Raw genomic sequence first — 22,795 nt, forward strand, 5'->3', positions numbered from 1 at the left:
AATCTATGACATACCGGCTAAAAGTTTGGAGCTGGTAGCATGGCCTCAAGCGAAACATGGCCTCAGTGCGATGATTCTTCACCAACAAAAACAACACACATTTTCCCAGATTTATTTGCGTGCCTGGTGAAGCGTGAGCAATCTGACGCAAGGAGCAATTAAATTCTCGTTAAACAGAAGCACACAATCTCCTCAGTCCCGCCCCCGGGGCTCGCGCTTTTGGCCATAAAACGCTAAGCGGTCTCATCCCGCTGCTCCGTGCGGAAATCGGAAACAAATCGCTCACGCAAACGGTGGCCGTTTGCCGCCGGGATTGCCGGGAATTCCGCCACCATCTGCTTCGGAACCACCGGAACCACCGGTTAGGCAAGCAGCACGCGCGCAACAAACGTATAAAAAAAGGGACACGATTGTACAATTGTAAGCGCGTTCGCGGTTCGTTACCCGGAGTGAAAAATGCACAAGCACCATCTTCACCGTGATTCGAGTGGATCGTCTCCATCTCCCCCCTTCCTTCTGCCATGCCTCGAGCACATTTAGCACCGATTACGGCTCAAGTGTGCCTGTGACGGAAAAGTGAAAAATAAAATTCGCTTTCCACCCTGTTGTTTGTCTGGTGGTGCTGCACTCCCCCCGGCCTGGCTGCCGTCTTAAGTTCATCCGCTTACCCGCCAAACCGACCCGTTTGACATTCCATCTGCCAGGAACAGGTCGGCGTGTCGGTTTTGGGGGTTGGGGGTTGTTGGTGGATGCAAGCTGCCAACAGGAGCCACCCGACGAAGTCTAATATAGTCACCAACACAGCGCAATATCCGTTTCCCAAGCAGCAGCAGCAGCCACTATTCGCAATGGGCACAATGAGAGCATATGAAAACAGGGCAAGCTAAAAGAAGAGGAAAAAATATCCTCCGGAGTATGGAGGGTGGCCAGCCAGCGCAAGCGTATCCCTCCGGGCGATGGAAACATTCCAATTGAATTTCGTTACTTCGTTAGAGCGTGGCACGGTGTCGGAACGTGGCCACAAGCATCGCGTCACGTGGCCTGAATTGGTTGGTACACACTCGATCGATCCTTGCGCTTCTGCTTCAACGCACCGAAGTGCTCGGGAAATATGTTTGTGAGTGTGTTCCCGATGCTAATGTCGCCCGCTTACCTTTCCTTTGTGTCCTTTGTGACGGTGTGACGGGGGAAAACGCGAAAACTTTACAACTTTTCCACCACTTGCAGTGCCAAACATTGATTGGCTCGAGGTAACTGATGCACAAGAGCAGCAAGGCGTAAGCGTGTGTGTGTGCATTCGGCACCGCGAGCAGCCACCAGCAATAGGTTAACCAAAACAATACACACCGGAAGGGTTATGTATTGTTTGCGTAGTTTCTGTTTTACGGTGGCTTGGGTTCCGGGTGGAATTTGTAATAAGGATTCGGGGGCAATACGGCATCGGTACCATTCAACTCACGTACAGCAGTGTAGTTTTAAGCGATTCAGTTGCATATCAATACTCAAGAGGGGATTTATTTAGCTTGATATAATCGGTGAGTTAATTTTTTTTTTCTATTTCCTCGTCGTCATTGTTTCAAATAATTATGTTTGTATAATTTATATATTTTCTAATTATTAATTGTAATTTATTGCTTAAGATAAAGGTACAATGACACAATTCAATATATTTGTAATGAAATAAAGTAATTAATTTTACCTTTCTCAAAGAAAAAAAAACTGATTAAATTGATTTTAAAGCTTCATTGCCATGATTCGAATGGCATTTAGGCGTCATCCATCAATTACGTAGCGCTGGTAGGAGAGGGTGTCCTAAAAGGGTGTGATTTGTTACATGGGGGAGGGTGGGAGCTAAACTGTTACTACAAACCGCGAAATATTTTTTTTAAACCATTTAAACCATTTTTGAAGTATAACATGCGTGCTACACGGTTATTCGTGTTGACTTAACAACATACGCGGTTATGCCAGCCTAAACAGGCTTTCGGGACTTTTTCAATCAAATGTTGGAATGAAAATATTGGAATCAAATATTGAATGGAACAACTTCTAATTATGTAAATGTTAAAATAGTTTTATAACGTTACAATAAATAAATTAATTTTGTTCAGTGACAAAAGCTATTGGAGCACAATCTCTTTTTTTATCGACAATCGCAGATGTTTTGGCAACAATAGGGCCCTTTTCGTTGTAAGTTCGTAGGCTGAAATTTCAGCCTGTCAGCTGTTTGCATTGTATAGCAGTTTTCGAGCAACTATTTAAGTGAGTATAATATACAGGTGGGCTTATCCCAAGGTGTATGAATTTTGAAGGCTGATTTTTATCGCTTTTGCTTCTGAATGAAAATATTTAGAGTGTTTTGAGTATTTGTCAAGCCTCCAGAAAGCTTGTTTGGGGAAAAGTTTTCACCCATCCTGTCAAAAAGTGATATTCAAATTTGGTTATAAAAACATGCTATGAGACCACCTGGACTACGTACACTTTGATTTTAGATTCCACCACGTGATCTCTTTAATACACCTTGAGGTAAATGTAAACAACAACGAGCAGGTACTCGAATCTAATTCTAGCTTTGAGACTAGAATAATCTAGACTGAAAATTGCAGGCCGAAAAGGGCCCCAATGGCAGATTTGTTTGAGAAAGTTTCAAATTATTTTTGCGACAATCGCAAAGTTTTTTTTGTAATACTGACAAAACATTATTGCAATACTTGCAAAATATATTTGCTACAATCGAATTTTTTTTTAATTGATAATCGTAGATCTTTTTTGAGAAAATCGCAAAAAAATGGGTTCTGAGGTCACAATACGTTACGTTTTTTTTTTTTAAAGGAGATTTTCCTTCAACTTTTACAGTTTGCGACTCTAAGTTGAGGCGAGGAAGTTGGAAATTTACAAAATTAAGCGTTACGTTATTGTTGGATGTAGCATTATTGCTATCAATTGAGTAAAAGCTATATGAAACTGAAAAATTGAGGAAACGTAACGAAGAAAAGCAACGAATAATAAAATTAATATTATAGATCATGTGTGATAACTCATTTACAAATGAATCTTTTTTATGTTTTATTTCAGCTTTATCTGTTGTAAAAATTGTGCGATTGTCACAAAATAAAAAATTTGCGATTTTCACAAAAAAATTGTGAAATAAAATGGGTGCCAGTTTGCTTCTAAAGCGGTTTGCTTATATAAGACAGACAGCTCACCTAATCTTCCATATGTCAGAGAATGGTTTGATTATTCAGACAGGAATTTAACCACGTCTTTTAGTAAATGGCTCAGCAACTCTCCAAAAGCAATCGCTCCATTGAACCTCGGCAGCAAAAAGAGATAATATCCAATAATTGCCACAATGTGTGCCCTATCCTATATCGTAGGACCCGTGATATATGCTCTCCTCTCCTCACTGTGATGGTCAACCGGGCAACCGGAATGCACTCAGTCCCCGGTTTGGTGATTCAATTAAAAGTGTTTAATTAATCCAATGACTCGTCCACGTGACCATCCACCTTCCCAGCAGTGTCACCTGAACCACTGTTAAATGTCCTCTACAGACTGGATATTATGTACCATTTTCATCGCCCTTTTTCTGCATTGTTCAGTGTGTTAATGCAGTGTTTACCTTGTATTTACCGCTTCCGCTTTAAGAGGCTTGCTTTTTATGCCGGAAGCACGCAACCTCGAATGAAAAATGTGAAGGAAAATGTGGATACAAACACACACACGCCATGCTACACAAGCTTTTAACCTCAGCAACAGCACCTCCGGGCCGGATCCGGAAAAGGGATCAGGAAAATGGGTGATTAATCAGAAACAAAAACATGTGTTTTCCGATGTTCCTCCGGTTTTTCCCCCGCCGGGCGTTTGTCAATACGCCGAGCTCGTGCCAGAGCGATGCAAATAGTGATCGTGCCGCAAGCTACAAACTTGTGTGAGGATTTGCAAAAAAGTAGCACCATTTTTGTGTTCCTGTCAATTTCTGTTTTGCATATTTACATGTAATTGGTGAGCAAACAAATGTTGTCGTTTTTGTTTTTTTTTTTAGCTGTCTCATGTATCATTTCATTAATTTCATCAACACTGTACAATTTGACCGATCACCGATTGGTTCCGGACCAGCAGCACCGTCAGTGAGTGACGAAAAAGCTCTATAAAAAGCAAATAATAAATCAGACAAAAATACGATGACAGCACACACAAAAAAATAGCTTTTTTGCACACACACACACACACACAATTTCCGCGAAAATTGGCAGACTCAACATTTCCCTTCACAATAAATGAAAAACATACACAATGCTGTAGTGAACGACAGCTGCAACAGCAAACGCGCGAATGTAATAAAACGGAATGTGTTGCGGCCACTGTCGTTTGATTTGCAATTTTGCAACGGTGGTGGTTTGAACGTGCTTATTGCAACACGATGGTAGAGGCAAGGATAGGCACACACCGAAACTGTTACAAATTGATACAAACATGTCGAACAAATTTTCCCCAAATGAAGAATGAAAAAAAGCACACACAAGCACTGCAATCAGTATGTATGCTTGTAAAGCCTCGATTGCATGCTTGTTTATGCTGGTGAAACTGTGGGAAAGAAATGTACACAAATGTGATAAATAAAACGTAAATTTGTCAAATTTCTGAACAGAGCAACAAAGATACTTATTTCACTAAACATATAAAGGAATAAATTTTACTCAAGCTCAAACACGATAAACTTATGACCGATTGAGTTCTGTTGATGTTCCCACAATCCAACCGAGGAATAAATATGTCCTCTACAGGACAAACGCAAAAATCAATAGATAATTGTTGCCAGTTCATCATTTTCCACGCTGGTTTGCCATGCTGTTTGTTGTTCACTGCATTTGTTTCACGGTGGCAAATGGTTGGTTGGCTGTCGCCTTTTTTTGTGATGTAAAATGTTTCATGGCACCACGTCGTGTCCCCATGGTCTTGATGGGGACCTTTTTTCTTCAAACATACACACATGTGAAAGAACAGTGGAGGTGGCTTTAGAATTACTACTAGAATATAGGATGATGTACTACGGGAGAAGCAAGAACAGAAAGAAGCCTTCACACGTCACGATATGACCGGATCCAATGGGTCATTCACGGACGAGATCGTATCGGTGTATCGCTATCAATTTAATCGCCTCCATCACACAATCGGACACAATTAATATCAATTACAGAGAACGCGGCTGCACACGTACACACCGTGTGAGGGTGGCATGTGAAATGAAAATTAATTAGATTTTTGTTGCATATCCTTTCTCCGTACTATCACAACAATTGTGGTACAGCGTGTCCGATCAGACAGCTAGCAAACAACAGTTTAAACACTCTTTAGCTTCTGTTTTTTGTTTTGTACACTGTGTTTTCAGGGGGAAAAACATGTTCAATTTAGTGCTGATGAAGAGCTACACGATTCCTCTATCACGTGTGTTTCGCTCAAACATTTAGACTATTCTTTCACTAGCTTTCTATAGCCCGGTACATGTTTACCAACACGTCTTTCTCCCCGTCTTTCTTAATTAACGAGCTACCGACTGAGCGAACGAATTAGAGAAGACAAATGGATGGATCACCTTCTTTGTCAGCTTTCGATCCGCCATTCGAGAATTCGAGAGAAAGACGAGCAAAATAGCTAAACAAAGAGACAATCCCGCCAAACAATGTGATCCATCCCGAAGACCGAAGGGTCGGCCGACGCGCTTTAGAGTGGATCATTGAAATTAATTGATGTTTGCATCATTTGCGCGCAATAGTTTCTCGGAAGTATGCTGGAGTATGTGTTAAAATGGGAAACAAATGCAGTAGAGAGTTGAAAATAGATTAAGTGCAAACATGTAAACAACCATGCAAATGAGAAATCTTTGAAAATGAGACAGGAGTCAGAAGAGAAGTGTTAAATAATAAACAAAGACAATGATTTCGGACTGAATGGTGAAACAGGAACAGGGATGGAAGTTTTTCAGAAGTTTTTCTTGATATTTGCAAACCTTTTGCTTTGCTTCGTTTGTTTCATTGTGTTTGACAACATCTCAATTCAATAGTTATTTCTTTCTCATGTATTTAAACTACCAACAACAAACGGTAAACACATTCAAAAGCAATGTGGTATTTCCTCATTTATCATGACATTGTTCTGTTTAAATGAAAGCACTTTCAACTATCTTTCTATGAACTTTTTGATCTTTATTTCTCGTTTATTAAACATTGTTTTACAGCACTTACATTTTTTGTTTATTATCGTGAATTTTCTCTTATGACTTGTTCTATTATTGTTGTTCCCTGTGTTATTTACTATCTTTTATTCTGTTTCTTTTATTTTTCAGATGTATATGACGACTTTCAAGCCGGTTTGTTTAATTTTATATATTTAAATTTTAATAAGTTATTTGCATTACTTTCTTACATATTTTTTATGCGTTTATTTTGTCGATATTTTTCTATATTATTTAATATGTGTGTGTTACGTTACGTGTTACGTTTTCGGGTGGTTCATGATAGATTACACTTAACACACGCGTTTTACTTATACAACAAACAGGTTTATTTTATTTCGCTCTTTCCTAATCGCGTTTCTACTCGCTTGACCGCTTATACGAGAGTGTCCTGGCGATCTCTGGCTAAACTCGAACACACTCACGTTCCGAGGCGCGCAGCTCCTGAGTGCCTAAGAATGCTTTCTACTCGTCACAACAATATGTTAAGTGCTTCGTTGAGGTAAATAGTAAATAATTATTATAAATTCATTCACTTTTTAATGCTTTACCAACATCAGACATGCATGGAAGTTTAAAGGACGAAAGTAGGTATGAAAAGGTTTTGCTCTACTCAGTAGCGCACACGTTCTTAAAGCATCTGACGGGATCAATTCCAGTCTCTGACCGTCTGCTCGCTGCATCAGCGTCCAGGATCGATTATATGTGATATGTGAAACTGTGAAGTTTCAATAAGTACTGAAAGCCTGCGTGTGAATACGTATTGCCGTATTGCATTCCATGTTGATTTCGTGCGCCAACAGGAATAGTATGACTTTTGGGTGTTGATTATGGCAGCCCATGTGGTTCCAAAAGCGACACTGCAAAGAAGTAGATCAGAAATGATGGCTTAAGTGAGACATTTGTAATTTTAAGAAAGAAACGATTTTATTTTGCTATTTTCTAAAGAGCCTGTACACACTATACATTAAACAAAACTTTATCTACTTACGCAAGTAGTGTTCATTCTTCCAAATGTATCAAAGTAGATGCAAGTAGTTTTTATTCTACCACGTTGTATCGTGCACTATGAATAGTATGAACATTTGTCAACAGCTTCCCACCTTTTCGAAACTTTCCACGCACTCTTTTCAACCAAAAACGATTCCTCACCCATTCCAACCATTACCCAAAAGTTGTACATTGGAAACAGCACCGTCTTATCTGGCAAAAGCGGAAACGCAGCAGGGTTTCAAAGGCAGAATATATATTTTCAATATCCCCAGCCGTCGCGATACAAAGACGAAAATATCCTCGTGCGCGCAGTTATCCACTCGTGTCAGCTCAAGTGCTGTGCAGCACAATTCAACGTTAATGATGCAGAACAAGGCGGCGCGCGGAAACGGGAAATTTGGCTTTCTTCAAACTTACTCTTACGAATCACTACCACACTACCTACTTTTTGCACTGTCTATTCCCTGTCATCAAAGGTCACCATCATAGAGAGATTAAAAAAACACATACACACACACACACACACACACACACACACCCATAAACATTCAAGCGTAACCAAAAAGAAGTTCTGCGGATTGCGGACTTTAACACTAGTCGAGGGAAATCCCCATCGGCAGGCGTGTTGGGCCACGTTGAAAGGCGCTCGCTTGTTGTGGGGAATACTTTGCCTTCCATTTGGCACAGCTTAACGGAATTAGATTTCGGCAAAAGTCACATCTTCTCACTAGTGCTCGCGTAGTCTACCGCTGCAGTAGATGCCCCATTGACTGCGGTTCTTTCCCTTTTGGGAAGAGTGTGGCGAAGAGCGGCAAACATGCGGGCAAACAACTTCTAACACCAGGAGAGAAAGGGCAGCAAAGGATATCCGGAGGTTGAAGGCACCGTGAAAATATCATCATTAAGATGATTGCTGCTATTATGCTGGGCAGCAGCGCAGCGAAAACCCAGGCAATCATGGGCACTCTCCTCTTCCCTACCGCATGGACGATCCGTCTGTCCGTCTGTCTTTGACTTTACCGTAAGCGTAAGAAGAGGCGGTTCTTCGATAGAATTCATTTATGCGCTTTGAATCAGCGCAGAAAATAGTCCAATGGTGGGAGGGGGGGGGGGGAGCGGTGGCAGTGTGGCGTTTGAATAGAAAGAAATACGGCAATTACACTCTTTTCACAATAATTGGTTGCGGTTTGGAACGTCTGCATTGAAAACTCCCGGCAGAGGGGAGGTTCCGATGTCATCAAATAGTACTGTTTTGTGTGTGGTAGAGGCGTAGAAAATAGTGTGCCATTCATCACTTCCGATTCAGTTGAGAGGAGTGTTGTTGAGATAATCGGTCTACTGCTGATAACAGTGTATCGGATAAGGCTTGATGACTGTTGAACCTTTTGATGGAAGTGTCATCACACACATAACGGAAACCAATCACCGCAATGTGCTCATGAGCCAAGGCTGTATACACATATCCACGGAAGTATGATACTGCAGAAACAATCAATATGATTTTTACATTGATACGATAAATCTAGATATCATAGTACAATGTGATAGTTTAAACGAATTTGTAATTAATTTGTTTGTAATTTTTGGCTAAATAAATATCAAAGAGTAAATTTTCAATGTGAAAAGAGTGACAAAGCTGTATACGGATATCAAATATGAAAAAGATCAATTTTTATCACTAATCTCTAATATTGTCATTTTTTGCGGTTTGACTTTGATGGTTTTTCATATATATTCTTCATATTCATATATATTCTTATGGTGGTTCATATGGTTCATATATATTCTTGTAATTGAAATTGTTTTAAATTAATCTGTAAATCCCTTATTTTGAATCCTACTCAATATCATTGAAGAATAAAACAAATTAATGATCACTACATGTTTTATTAGGCTCAAGTTTTTGAGAAGTACTAATATACAACATAATAAACAAAAGCAGTAGCAAAAGCCGAAATGTAAAACTGGAAACATGCCATTGCAACGAATATCTTAAATCAACTGACGTTGCGTGCTCTGTGAACGAGAACTTTGATAGCGCTACCTGTTGTCAAAACAGGAAAACTACATATGCGTACAATTTGCCAAACAACCTTGCAAGCTGCAAGTTGCATACAACCTACCGAATGACATTAGCGCCATCTGTTTTATAGTAGGCAAAGTTCAAATGGCGATACTGACGATAATGTCGATTAGTCGAATTAACGGAAACGTTTGAAGAGCCGTTAAAAATGGATTTTTTTATTGCTTTGAATTTTACCTGTTTAAGCACATTGTCATCAGTAATACATAAAAATTATCAGTAACGAACAAGGCAATCAAATGCTACTCTTAACTGAACTCTTTATTAATAAAGTGGAAAAACGCAAACTTAACAATTTAGTTTATTTTATGTGGTTTATTTTTTGAACTTCAAAATTCCACGACTGATTCCCTCTGTTGGTTGTTCACTGTCGTCTAGTCCCTGCTGTCGTAGTTAAACATAGTTTGTTGGCTAGAGATGACGTTTGTAGACTCTGTGAACAGACAAAAATGAAGAGAAACAATTATTTTATTGAAAAAATTTTTTATCAAGACAAATGAGGAACTAAGTAAGTAAATCAATCAATCTATACATTCGTATATCATTCGCAACAAATATTATGAGCATTAACAATATTAACTAGGACTCTCCATCACAAATGGAATAAATAAAAATGAACAATTTTCTTCAATTGACTCGTTTAAACGCACCGGTACAATCATTCGTGCATTACATACGAGATACTTCACGTAACTACGAACGCAGTTGATCTTGCAATGGGGTGAGCTTTAGTGTAGCGAGGCGTTTTATCTTTTTTTTCCCTCTTTTTAATCTTCTTAATTTTTCTAACATAGGAAAGCTCGTCTGCAACGTGCACCAAAAATTTCGAGAAGAATGTAGCGTTGAAAGATCCACGATAAGAGCCGTCCCCGATGTGCTCCCACCCAAAAATGAGTCCCTTTCCACTGATGGACTCGTTGGAAACGTTGCTCCAGAAGTCTGGTCCGGTGCCTGGGTTTTGGACATTTCGAGATAATCGAATCCTTGCCCACCGTGCCTCCCCCGTGTCCTAGGTACCCGATAATTGACGCTCGGCAAAATGGACGCACCCGGACGCTGATAGGAAGATTTGTTCGTTATCGGACGCAAACGAAACCAGAACGAATGTCACGAGCTGGACGAAGGGAGTTGCAGGGTTGGAAGGGTTTTGTGGGGTCGATCGATCGGTCCAGCCGTTATCGAGCTTGTCCGATCAACCATAAAAGCCATTCCAAGGGTCATGTTGATGCTTTTTTGGGAAGAATCTGGGTTCGGTCCCGAAATCAGACTATTGGAAGGACTGAGGATACCGTACCAGAGGGTGATGATTTTGGAAGAATCAGCCACAAAACAGGGGCTCGCAAATTGCATGCTTAGGACGAAGTAGGGAACATGCCAAAATGCAATCCAAAATCACTGATGCACCTGTACGTGTGGTGGTCGACTATCATAAGCCATCAATCAAGAGCCACGGGGTAGAATCGCGGATAAACCCACCTCCACGTCCACTCAACTCTTTTCGTACGTTGAATCCAACACACTATGGAGTCGTTCACATACCCTCAGTGCTCTACGCAGTCAGCAACGCATGTAGGCGCTGTGCATGGCGGTAGGATATCATTTGTTTCGGCTAGAACTTCCCTCACTTCCGTCAATGTCCTTCCTTGTTGTGTCCCTACCGTCGGGCTGGCTAGTCCAAACCTGCTTCAGAATCAGAAAGGTGAAAAACCAAGCGAATGGATCGAAAGATTGAAAGCAACTGATAAGCCAAGGCAAAAAGAGGTTCTTATCTCGCTTTCGAGCTCACCCATTCGTCTCACCTCCGCTCACTCGCCGAACGGAAATACCGTCGATGGTGGAAAAGTTCGTCCTTCGCTTGGAGTTTTGTTTGATGCGAGAAACGGCGCCTCCACTAGCCATTATATTGGAGCGTTCCTTCCCTCTGACGCTCTCCTCTTTTCTATCGACTGACCTGGATCCTGATTGATGGAAACTGATAGCGATATTATTATATTTTACAACGTAGATACCGGACAGAGTGTCTAGGGAAATGGCAACGAAGGAGGAATGGTGCCACGGTTCCAGAGTTCCAGAGAGTGCCGCTGATTACCGCTACAAATGGCGATGGCGAATCGGTGATAGTGCAATGTCGGACCGGGTCCTCGCAAGTTCCCCGAGACAACCTGACCCACTGGAACGTTCAGTTGATCTGTGCTGTTTGATAAGGACATTCCGCCGGTCCGGTACTGTTCGACGATCTCACCCACCCAAACAAGGTCCCTTTGACTCGTATGCATAAAAGCCAGGACATGGCATCCGTGAACCGTGGCCGTGTGTGTATGTGTTTGGGATTTCGCTGCATCGAATCGTCCTTGCCGTCCGACAACATCGTCACGTGGCAGAACACGGTTGGGGACACATTATGGTGCGTTTGCTTATCGCGCCCCGGGAACTCTTCCGTCCGGGAAATGTCTCGTTGTGTCGAGCTCCAACCGACCACCCAACGAAAGGACTCACGGAACAGAACGGTGGACGATGGCGACGTCCCTGGCGATAAGATCAAAATTCATGCAACAAACGAAGAACTCTCCGAACGAACCAGCGAACGAACGATACCATGAGATCCATCTCATTTCGTCTCGCCCGTGTCGCTCGTCCTCAATGCTTTCATACTTCTGCTGGTAGGAAATAGCACGCTATCTATCTTTTCTACATCGCAGTTTTGGAGTTTTTTGTCTGTGTTTGTAGATCTAGTGATTCGTTGAGGGTACTGTGATGGAGGGGGGGGGGAAGCCATTTCCACCTGCGCTCTTATCCTTTGTCATGATAAATCGTACTACCGAGCGAACAGGCAAAAGTGCGCGTCTTATCGATCCGTTCGCTATCTATTGCGTCCGTGGGTAGAGGGCGCTTTTCCTTTTTCCTTGGCGTGCTTTTCTTTCACCAAACGTGTTGGGGAAGTTTTTGGCCTTTTATCTACTTTCGCTATCTACTGCTGTTCTTGGTCGATGTTGTAGGTCCTGTCGATGTTTTTCCTTATCTTTTTCGTAGCTTTTTTTCGTGTGTAAACTTTCCAACTTTGCCGTCCTTTCGGTAGCTCTCACTCTTACTGTAATGGCTTCTTTACGCTGCGTGTCTCGACCGTCTCGATCGCAGCACGGTACGGATGGAAAAAACATAGTTCCTTATCGCGCTCGGGTGTAGGGAAAACCCATTTTCCTCGCTGTCCACGGGCTTATCGCGCACGTTCGTCGTTTGCTCGTGCTACATCACCCCACACACACACACACACACAGCAATGCTAGCTTGTTTGTTATCTTTCAATCTTCTCCTCCTTCTCGGCTCCTTCCTTTCGCAAGGATATTCACCTGTCTTCGAAGGCAATACCACGCAAGGATATGGCTCGTTTCTCGGCTCCCGATTCGACCATCGTTTGCAAAGTGCTGGCACGATTCGCGCACTATCTCATCGGGACTATATCGTCGCCATGCTTCAAACGCTTCTATCCATTCCTTCCCAACCTTGGAGCTTCAGCCGCTTCCTCTCTCTCTCTTTTCTCCCATTTAGCACGGTACGATCCTCATTCATCTTTTTCTTACCGGACTGAAATCGGCAAGCTCTGCGAATGCCGATCGTCGACGACAGATAAGCAACCGAAAACGCGTATCGTTCCAACGAGCGGGTGGTCGAAATGTATCCTTCCAAACACGCACACACACACACACACTCACAGCGACATTGGCTCGCCTGCTCACACCACCACACACACGCCAAAGGGACAGACGGATTCCGATGCGGAAGTGAACGCAAGATATGCGACCAGCGATGCATTTGGGAGCGATTCAATACATTTCCGTCTGTTTGGCGGGCAGATAAGGAACCCCATTTTGGGACGATGGTGATGAGGACAGACAATCCCTGCGGAGGGGTGGGTCGGAAGGGTGGAGAGGATGGAGGACGGAGCAGGATATATGATAGATGTGAGCTGGAGATTGCTGGAATGAATGGAAAGTGTGCGATAAAAACCCATTCTTCGGTGTGCCGTATGCATAACAAGCAATATTTGGGTGTAATTTTTATTGGGGGTTTCTCGTTTTATGCGTCTGTCGAGGGTGACGTTGGGTTTTGTGGAGTTTTTTTAAGTCTGTAATATTTATTTCATTTATCTTACTTACATTTAACATTGAACCAGATAACTATTGAATTAACGCCTCAGATTTTGGTTCATTTTAAGTAGTTAAACAAGTAGTCTAGATAGCTAAAGTTTTTGGAAAAATTTCTAACAAAAAAGACAATCAAACTCTAGCAAGAAGAATGACATAAGGAAATGTAGGTGAAATAACCTTGAAGGATAGAATATAAGGGATGACATAATGTTGAGAAAAATTGAAGACAAAAGGGCACCATTTAAAATTTGTATCCTTTATCAGCAAAGGAACGTAAACAAACCAGAGAAGGTATAACGCGTGTTGTTACTCTGTATCTCGTTTATTGCAGTATCATTAACTGTGAAACCCAAAAAGACTAAAATGCCTGTATGATGAAGTGCATTCTCATTTGTTTCAACGGTTTCATGTTTGGTTGGCTTTTTTATCCCTATCACACGCTTTCAATCACGTACGGATCCTTCAGATCAAAATCTGTTCTTTTCCTTCAAACGAATACAGAAATGGTGCCTCGTTGAGGTCGTCGTATATTACCGACCGCGGCACGTCCCAACTTCTACGCCAAGGTAAGCATTCTAGCCCTAATCTGATGAATGGCGCGCTTCCCCAGTGGCTTCCCATTCGTGGGAAGGAAACAGTGGATTAAGATTTTGCCATCCTTCACCCAAGACTGCGCCTTATCAGCGAACACACTCATCCTGGTTGGTGCGACAAGGACTCGGGTTGGGTTGGAGTAGTGGGTGTAGTTTGTTTACGTTTACTCGCGACCAGGATACGATCAAGCAAACACTTTGAGCGCGTCCTTCTGTGGAGAGGAAACACACAAACACGCGCGTACACACTACGCCGATGGAAAGGACATTGATAAGGACGGCAATCCTGCTTCAGCGCACACATACAGCCACATACATACAAGCACACACATGCACAGATTGACCGAATGATGAAGCTGGTGTGTGGAAGATAAGATGAGTTGGTAGGCAGGGTGGAGGACGAGTTGAGACCAGAGAGGACGAGCGAAAGGATGCTGAACACGACACGAATGGTCGCGATGTGGTGCTGGGAACACACGGCAGTTCTGTTGCTGTGCGATTGCTGATACTGGAAAAGCGATATAATGTTATTAAGAGGCTATCAAAACAAACCACACACCAATACACACGTAGCAGCGGGGTTTGGTGACGGTCGTACCCTTTTCTCCGGCACCATGCCACTCGAACGGGCTCGTTCGCCAACCAAATGTCGCCCAGCGACGGGCCAAATGTGAGAGAATGAGCTGTGTTGGGAAGACGTCTTCCTTTGCGGTTTGATGTATTTAAAGTAAAGTTTTCCCTTTGTTAACTGCATGAAAATGGTTTACAGTCTTGGGAGAGATGTAAACGTGTTTTGGAAGGAAGGTATATTGTAGAAAAGGATGGGTTGGAGTATGGTTTACTGCTTATTTATACACCATTAACGGGTTTGCATGTTGTCGAAAAGCTGCTTGCAAATTACATTTATGACGAATATTTTATTGATTAGTAGATTATGAGAACGGTGTTATATCCTTACAGTATTCTTTCATTTAGACATTAACTATCATTTAATTTTGATCAGTAAATTTTAAAAATAAATAAATTCTTTATAACTCAACCGATACGAACCAATTAGGAAGAACATTATTGAGTACAAGTAAATCGATCCTACGTGCTTCTTTTTTTGCTTATCATTTAACCATCGAAAAGCATCGGGACAAAAAGCACTCCTTCGTATTACCAACACGATCACTCGCGTACTACTCAATCTCTCGCTCTAAACGCTGTCCTGTCGTTGTCCTCGATGGTGTAAAAGAATTCCAACCCATTTCCGACACCCATTAGTAGCCGAGGCACGAGCGGCACTGGGTGTTTCACAGCTGTCCAAACGACAAAGCATCCTTCCGGAGTCTGGCAGTCCCTTCCAAGGTGAAACCCTTCAGCCCAACCGAGGGAGTGGCTTTTTCGGGAGGACAACGACAAAGTGTCACGAGAGACTCCGGAGGGATGGTTGCCGTCATCCGGCTCTACTACTGGCAAGGAAGCGATAATCTTCTCAAATGGATCAAATTTAATTTCCGTTTCATTCTCAGACACTTATCCACACGGTGTCTGTTTGGGTGTTTGGGAAGGATGCCGAGACTGGTGAGTGATGAGCGACGAAAGAGAAGGAAAATGTCGGGTTTTTCGCAAACGCCAAGCCAAAGCAAAAGGGTGGACTCCTTTTTGGGAGCATCGAGGACGATGGATCCTTGCAGGATGTGTTCACCTGGCCAGTAGATAAAGCGTACGCCACAACAAGCATGTAACACTTTACTTCTTGTGTGTGACTGGCCAGTCGTTTGCTGCAAATGTGGTTGTGTGTGAGTGTATTCGCGTGTTTTATCTCATTCTTTTTGGCACTTTTCTGGCAGTTAAAACTCGTCCACGTCGCTATCAAAACCCGACAGCAAACGATGATGCAGTATAAACACAGATTCAGTGTTGCTCCACCGATGGACTGTGCGAGAGGAATAACACAGGGGAAAAAGGGCTCGGGAGTGGTCATAAAAAATGATAAACGAATGATATTTTCCATCGCATCGTGCACCTTTTTTAATCCTCTCATTTTCCATCATCATCAGCGTCATCGTCGCCATCACAATCTCGATGGGCGAAACACAGACCGGGGTGGGTTGTGCTGAGGATGGATCATGGCTGGTATCGTTCATTTCCGGACATGTAGAGTGGACGGGACGGGTAAAAAGAGGACATGGGAGGGCGAGGTGAACGCGATAAGAAGCAGTTTTAAAATCATACCTTTCGGACCGCTTCGGACACCGTCGGTTGCGATACTGCTAATCGTGAAAATGGTAAATAAAACGACATCTTAATGATCACCCCGAACCACCTGCTTTGCCTTTAAAACTGCGTGTCCTTTTTTCTAGCTATATCCTTCGAGGTCACCCTTATGCGTTGCCATAAAACGCCGGAAAGTTAAAGATGTTTTTTTTCTGGAACAAATAGAACCAAAAAAACAAGAATTTTGACCCATACTGTTCTTTACTTCAAACGAGCGAGCGAGAGAGGAAGAGCACCATAAACGATGGCAATGAAGCGTTTGTAATTAAAATGGTAGCCAGTCGGTGATGTTTCCTCAGCGGTTTGGAAGGTGCCGTGGCGATTAAAAAAGAACATTTGGTCACCTTGTGCTACGGTTGAAGTGGGAGTCTTTAATTTCTATCCCTCAAAAGAATCTCGTCGCACGCCACATTAGTGTCCTCAAGTACTACCGAAGGCAAACGAACCGGAAGGGAGGATAAGCACGGCCACCAAGCAGCACGTGTTGATGGGAGGAAGGAATTAAAAAACGCCAACGTTGATGGCGGAATGATTTCGCTCATCTAAATAAGCAAATTGTCCCCGGCATTTGGCATGCTAATCGGTGAAATCTGGTTTAATGGTTTTCATTCCGTGTTGGGATGGGCGGCGGATAATGGCCATTAGAAAAGAAATTAAAACTGTGCGCATTGAAATTGGGGCGTTTTATGCATTGTCAAAAGAAATTCAACAATTGTTTAAGTGAATGGAATTGTTTCATAAGAAATGATTATTTATTCTTTGTGAGAAATGAATCCTCGAGAAACTTTGATTGAAAACTTATCTCCTCCGCATTCTTATCATATTTTATACATTTTTATTTTGCCGAGAAAATATCATTTTGGGCCAAAAATGATCGTAAAATTGGCAACCGTCATTTAACATTTAGCTCTCCTGCTCCGAACATAATCAAACCTGCATAATCTCCCAGATCTCTCTAAGCACGGATTTAACCCGCAACCCTTTACCCGCCCTACATTACTTGGTTTTGGAGCTTAAAAATCACTAAAAACTTTATCAACCCTTTTCCAGCCACACTGAGCGGGACCAAAGTACCATCGCAGAGCGGGAAATGCGGGTTAACGCCCCATCGCTGACCTTCAAAAGCCACCTCAAAGTCCCAAACTGCTGACAGTGCGTGACGTTTAAGTGTCGCGAAAAATCGCATTTGCAAAGTGGCAAGTACGGTTCACGAGAAGAGAACAAGGTGGGATTTCTGGTACACACTATCAGTGTTTAGCGATCGGATTTATTCAAACCGGAGCGAGCAGCAACTGAAGTTTGAAGCAAAAGGCTCATCTCGAAATCTCCCCATCATAATCCCGCTGTAAAATGAGATAATGGAATTAGACAATAAACTTGATTTCAACTACATGCCAGATATCAAGCCTTCAACACCACAAAAAGCGTCACACAGTTCGTGTGAAAAGAGTGACGTAAAGGCGGAATAAAAATAGGAATTCACGCTATCGCAACTAAAACGCTTCACTGTCATGGAGACGCCTAGCTGCCTGTGTGATCGATGTCGAGTTTTGCCGTTTGACGTTCGTCGTTTGCCGGATGCCACAATTGTAAACTGCATCGTTGCATGGAGCTTCTGTAGCAGAAGAGCAGAGATGGAGGCTGGCAGGCGCTTATCAGTTGGACGTATGCGGATAAGCGAGCTTTGACGGACCGACTGACAACCGTCGATATCGAGAAGACACACCGACAAAAAAGGGAGTTTTCATTTGATTAGAAATGCAACCAGCATTGTGCATTCAAACTGTCGCTACATTGATGCACTGACCGGGCACGATTGAAGGCAGAAATCCGAAGGACGAGCGTTACAGGAGCAAAAACAGGAGAAAAAAACTCTCAAAGCGGACAAACGTGTCCATCCATCCGCATTCGGGCCGGATGTCTAATCTCGCCGAACGTCAACCGAGACAACCCTGGTGGGTGGAACCTCGTCCACGTTTGTCATCACTGGGACAGGATAGAAGCAAATAACGTTTTGGGTCGGATGGTGTAAAAATGGGAAGAAAAACCCTTCCAACCCTATTGTATTGGTCGGCTTCCATCAGAGGCAATGACATTCGATAGCGATAAGTCCGTTTACCGATAGAGTTCGACTGTCGAAAAGAGTGTGATGCCGGTGGTATGTCTGTTTTGATTCGTGTTTTTTTGGTTACTTACAAGGCTGGGACGACATGATGCCTTCTCGCGAAATCCTTTCAGTTATTGATTTGCTGCACTCACATGTCATGGTGGAAGGAGTACAGCGAATAACAACACAGTGAGACATTGAAGATTCGTTGTGAGAGAGCAAGAGAAATTTCCATCCACAAGAAAGAGACCCCAAATAGTCACGAGAAAAGGATGTGGAATCGACGTAAAAAATGCCTCCAAACAACAGCCCAGACTCCAACACACAACACAACGCATCATTGTGCCGGAAGAACCGCGTGGTCGGTGCATCGTGGTGCACCATGAATGCATTCCACCGTCCATGGCAACGACCAACGAGCGAGTTTCAATTGATATCCGTCGAAACGTCGTCCTTCTGGCCACTGCTGTTTGTTCGTTCGTTGTTGTTGATGGCGATGATGGAGGAACTCTCTAACTCGTCGAACGTTCGATTACCAACAAACTTCTCTGGCCTTGGTTCATAGCAGCGGTGATGTTTCATCAAATTCATCAAACCATCCATCGCTCCAATGAACGCCGGTCTGTTCGATTTTACCACCCAGCGCAGCTCCTTCTGAAGGACGGGGACTGGAAGCGTTGACAATCGCCCCTTTACAATCACCCTGAACTGTACAGCGAGAGTGCAGCTTCCACGAACGGAAACGAGTGTTCAATTTGGGTTGGGAAAAACGCAGCAAAGGATGCGTTCGATGAGAAATGCGTGATTGCAGTCGCATTGCGCGTTCGTTGTCTAGCTGTTGCAGTAGAAAAGCGCGTTTCTTGTGTGGTGTCGCGGTTTCATTTTTATGCCGTCCTGTTGGAGTCGTCTACTCTCAAGCTAACTGACGGTCCTGGATGGTGTTCCTGTTGTTGGCGCCTGGATCATTGGAGCGAAATGCAGCTGCAGTTCCCTGTAGGCAATGGTTTTTCTGCACAAATTTCGCGGAATATCGTCAATACTTAGACAGAAAGGAGGGAAAGAGCACGAGTAGGACAACAAGAGATGCGTTCGGGTCAATTGTAATCGACCTTTGATGCACCGAACTTCAAACATCGTCCGCGGGCTGCATTGCAAGTGTGTGTCAGTCGGGACAAAAAGTGGTGACTCGCGGTCCAAACAACGGAAGTAAAGGATTGTGTGCTGTGGTTCTTTTGACTATTTGCTCCAGAGAACTTGACAAATGTACGCACCGTTTAGGAAACGACCTTTCTGACCCGTTAGGCAGAGTGTTTGACGTTTTTGCAAGGCTTTTCCGGAAAAATTGCATTTCCGAATAACCTTAGAGGAATGTTGGTGATGACAGCGTTTGAAAGGAAAGTTTGATGAATGTTTGAAGAGATAAACTAAACGTTGTACGATAGTTTGATAGCAAAGGGCCGTTTTGAATGATTTACTTGATTAAAATGCGTACTTAGAGGACTCACAAATTTAAAGAACTCGTCTTGCAAGATACTGTAATTGGAACAAAGAATGTTTAGCAATTGCAAACAGTATTAAAACAAAGCTATACGCATATACGATTATTAAAACCATGAGTCACAAGAAAGTCACGAACAACGACTAGTTCTCCGTTTCTTATCAGCAGCCACACCAGCATCACGGATACACACTTCAATCAATCGGTCGTGATGGTGTCAATTTTGCTTTAAATGACTGCAACGCCAAGGGCAAGGGAAATGGACCAGTCAAAGGATGCAACGACACAGGAAGCTCTTCTACTTGCTCAAAATCCATCCACTTGCGTCAGACCGACCACCCAGCTTGTGCTTGATCGAAAAAGCAAACATCATCGGCTTGGATCGATTTCCTCTTCAAGCGATCAATCATGCTGCCGACGAGAGGAAGGTAATTGAAGTCAGGGCGCAGTTTTACATCAGTTAGTGCATCAGCACAGAACGGAAACGGAAGAAGAAAGTAAACGAGACGATGTCTGGCATGAGGAAATCATGAAAAAGAGGAAAAATGTAGGGGTTTAAAATAAAAGAACGAGTGCAAGATGCAGCCGATGATTTGGATGACTCTTGAGAGGAGATTGTGCACTTGGTGTGGTAGAATGAGGTGGCCATCGACCGAGTCTCTTCCTTAATTCGCATGAAGCCTTTCGATTAACATTCAATCGTAGCGGTGGCCGTTCCTGCCAGTCAGCCGCAAGTGATACGCAAAGGACGCTTCATTCCCGGTGGCCACTTTACCGTAAAGACGATAGAGAGCAGAGCGGAGAAAAAAATGCTTCAGCGCATTTCAGGATAACGATGTGTGAGAAAAAAGGACTTCTAAAGGGTTGGAACAAAAATCAACCTCGCAGTCTATGCGAACAAATGATAAGCTTGATGCAATGGAGCGGCAGTGAGAATTCGCGGAAACCGAGTGGTCCTTGACTGAGCCGGGCGAGAACGATTCACACTAGATCCTGATGCACCAGAATGATTGAGCAGATTTCGAAACTTTGCTTCAGCACACACTCACACACCCATGCGTTCACCGAGAACGGGAAATCTTCATGATACTAAGCATTCTAAGGATCTGCCTTCACAGAGCCCTCCACAGAGCTGTCGTTTAGCGAAACAAAGTTTCAAGCTTCATCCGGTTTTGATTTCCCTCCACTCTGCGTCCACCGACACTCGCCCGTCCCTGCTTGGAGGCTATATTTATTTTTTTTCTTAGCGAGCTCGTGCATTCGGGTGTGTTTCTGGAAGGATTCCACGGACGTCCTCATACCGTCGTTAGAGTCGTTATCAGTGGCGATGCAAGTTCGTTCGGAACGTTCCTTTGCCCGGTTTGACGCTTCATAAAGTTCATCATCATTTCCTCGTCGTCTCATTGCCTTCCCCCTCCTGTTCGGTCCTGTTCTATCGGGAGTGCATTTCTTGGCTGCAGCACGGACGGACTCTGCATCCTCTTTCTTAGAATGCACATCTTACACTCAAACACTGTGGGCGCGCGCGTGTGAGTGTCTTGTGCTATCCAAAGCTGCAGAGAACGGTTATCAGTGCTTCGAGCTGATAGCTCTCCTTGCCGACTTGCCAGCCTTGCCGTGCCGTTCGTTGAATGGTAAAACAGGAAATCACTGCTTTCAAGATCCGTCGAAGCTCGAGAAGTTGGAAAGAACTCGCTTCCTCGCCGAGTGTTGGTGGTCACCGGCGCAAGAAGCAAGACGAACCGAACTGCAAACACCAACCAGCTCTGGTGCAAGTGAAAAAAGGAAAAACACCGTTGTCTTCTTTTCCGTAGGTTGTGTCAAGAAAAGGCTCTGCATTCCAACTGATACCGAGTGGAGGGAAGCCTTTCTGCAGCGATGCCTTCCTATCGTTGCGTTGCAACAGGAATCGGGATTCGGGATTGGTTCTGCAGGGGAAGACGTCAAACCATCACCAACCACAATCCTGTTTTTCACAAGATTGCACTCCTCCCCGGGGACGCATCCTGTGAGATGACGTTAAATATTATTTATAAAATTTCGTATCACACAATTTATAGCGAAAACTGCATCGCAGAAGATTTGTTCGACTGCGAACGAGATAAAAGGACACTCCCGACCGTCACTGTGTCGTACAGTTGGTGTGCCATCTCCCTTTTTGGTTTGGTCGAAATAGAAGGAATGTCCCACTGTGAGCAGGAAGTGGTGTTCATGCTGTGTCATTGTTGTTGGGGAATGGCGATACTTTTGAAGCCTTTTGGGGATGGTGATTTCGTTGCATGCTCGGTGTGGTAGAAATAGAGTTTCTAAACAGCACCTTCCTTCCTCCTAGCTACTAGCAGCAAACTGCTACCAGAGCAGTAAGCATAAAGAAGGACACCTAATCCGACATATCGTTTCTCGCTTGGTTCCAGCGTCCCACTTTCATCGGCTCCAGGGAGAGAGGGAGCACACGATAAACGACGACATTTTATTTCCGTTGTCGTAATAATATTCGGAAAGGTTTTTTCGTGTGTGTGTGTGTGTGTGTGTGTGTGTGTGTGTGTGTGTGTGTGTGTGTGTGTGTGTGTGTGTGTGTGTGTGTGTGTGTGTGTGTGTGTGTGTGTGTGTGTGTGTGTGTGTGTGTGTGTGTATCCAACGCCAGAAGAAGTAATCGGGAAGCAAGTGGAGCGGGAATGAAAAATGCATGACTTTGGATGTGCACCAGGCGACAGCTTTTCCATTTCCGGATGGGATCGTTCAACGATCGAGTGCTTTCCCGCTGCTTCCTTGGTTAAAGGAGAGTAAAAACACGGTCGGATCGGTTGTTTGCATAATGATGAAGACGTTCGATAGGTTCGAATTTTTACACTCCATTATCGGGAAACCGTTGGCGTTCG

The 22,795-nt window shown here is 43.4% G+C and overlaps 1 long non-coding RNA gene across 1 annotated transcript in view; it reads right to left on the reverse strand.

Moving 5' to 3' along the window:
* Positions 1-9,551: 9,551 nt before the first annotated feature.
* LOC120899680 overlaps positions 9,552-22,795 on the reverse strand; it is a 60,599-nt gene continuing 47,355 nt past the window's right edge. The window contains exon 2 of the long non-coding RNA XR_005739087.1: positions 9,552-9,744. This is a non-coding gene — a long non-coding RNA (uncharacterized LOC120899680). The remainder of the gene's footprint in view (positions 9,745-22,795) is intronic.

The sequence above is a fragment of the Anopheles arabiensis genome, chromosome 3, assembly GCF_016920715.1.
Source record: "Anopheles arabiensis isolate DONGOLA chromosome 3, AaraD3, whole genome shotgun sequence".
Classification (NCBI taxonomy): domain Eukaryota; kingdom Metazoa; phylum Arthropoda; class Insecta; order Diptera; family Culicidae; genus Anopheles; species Anopheles arabiensis.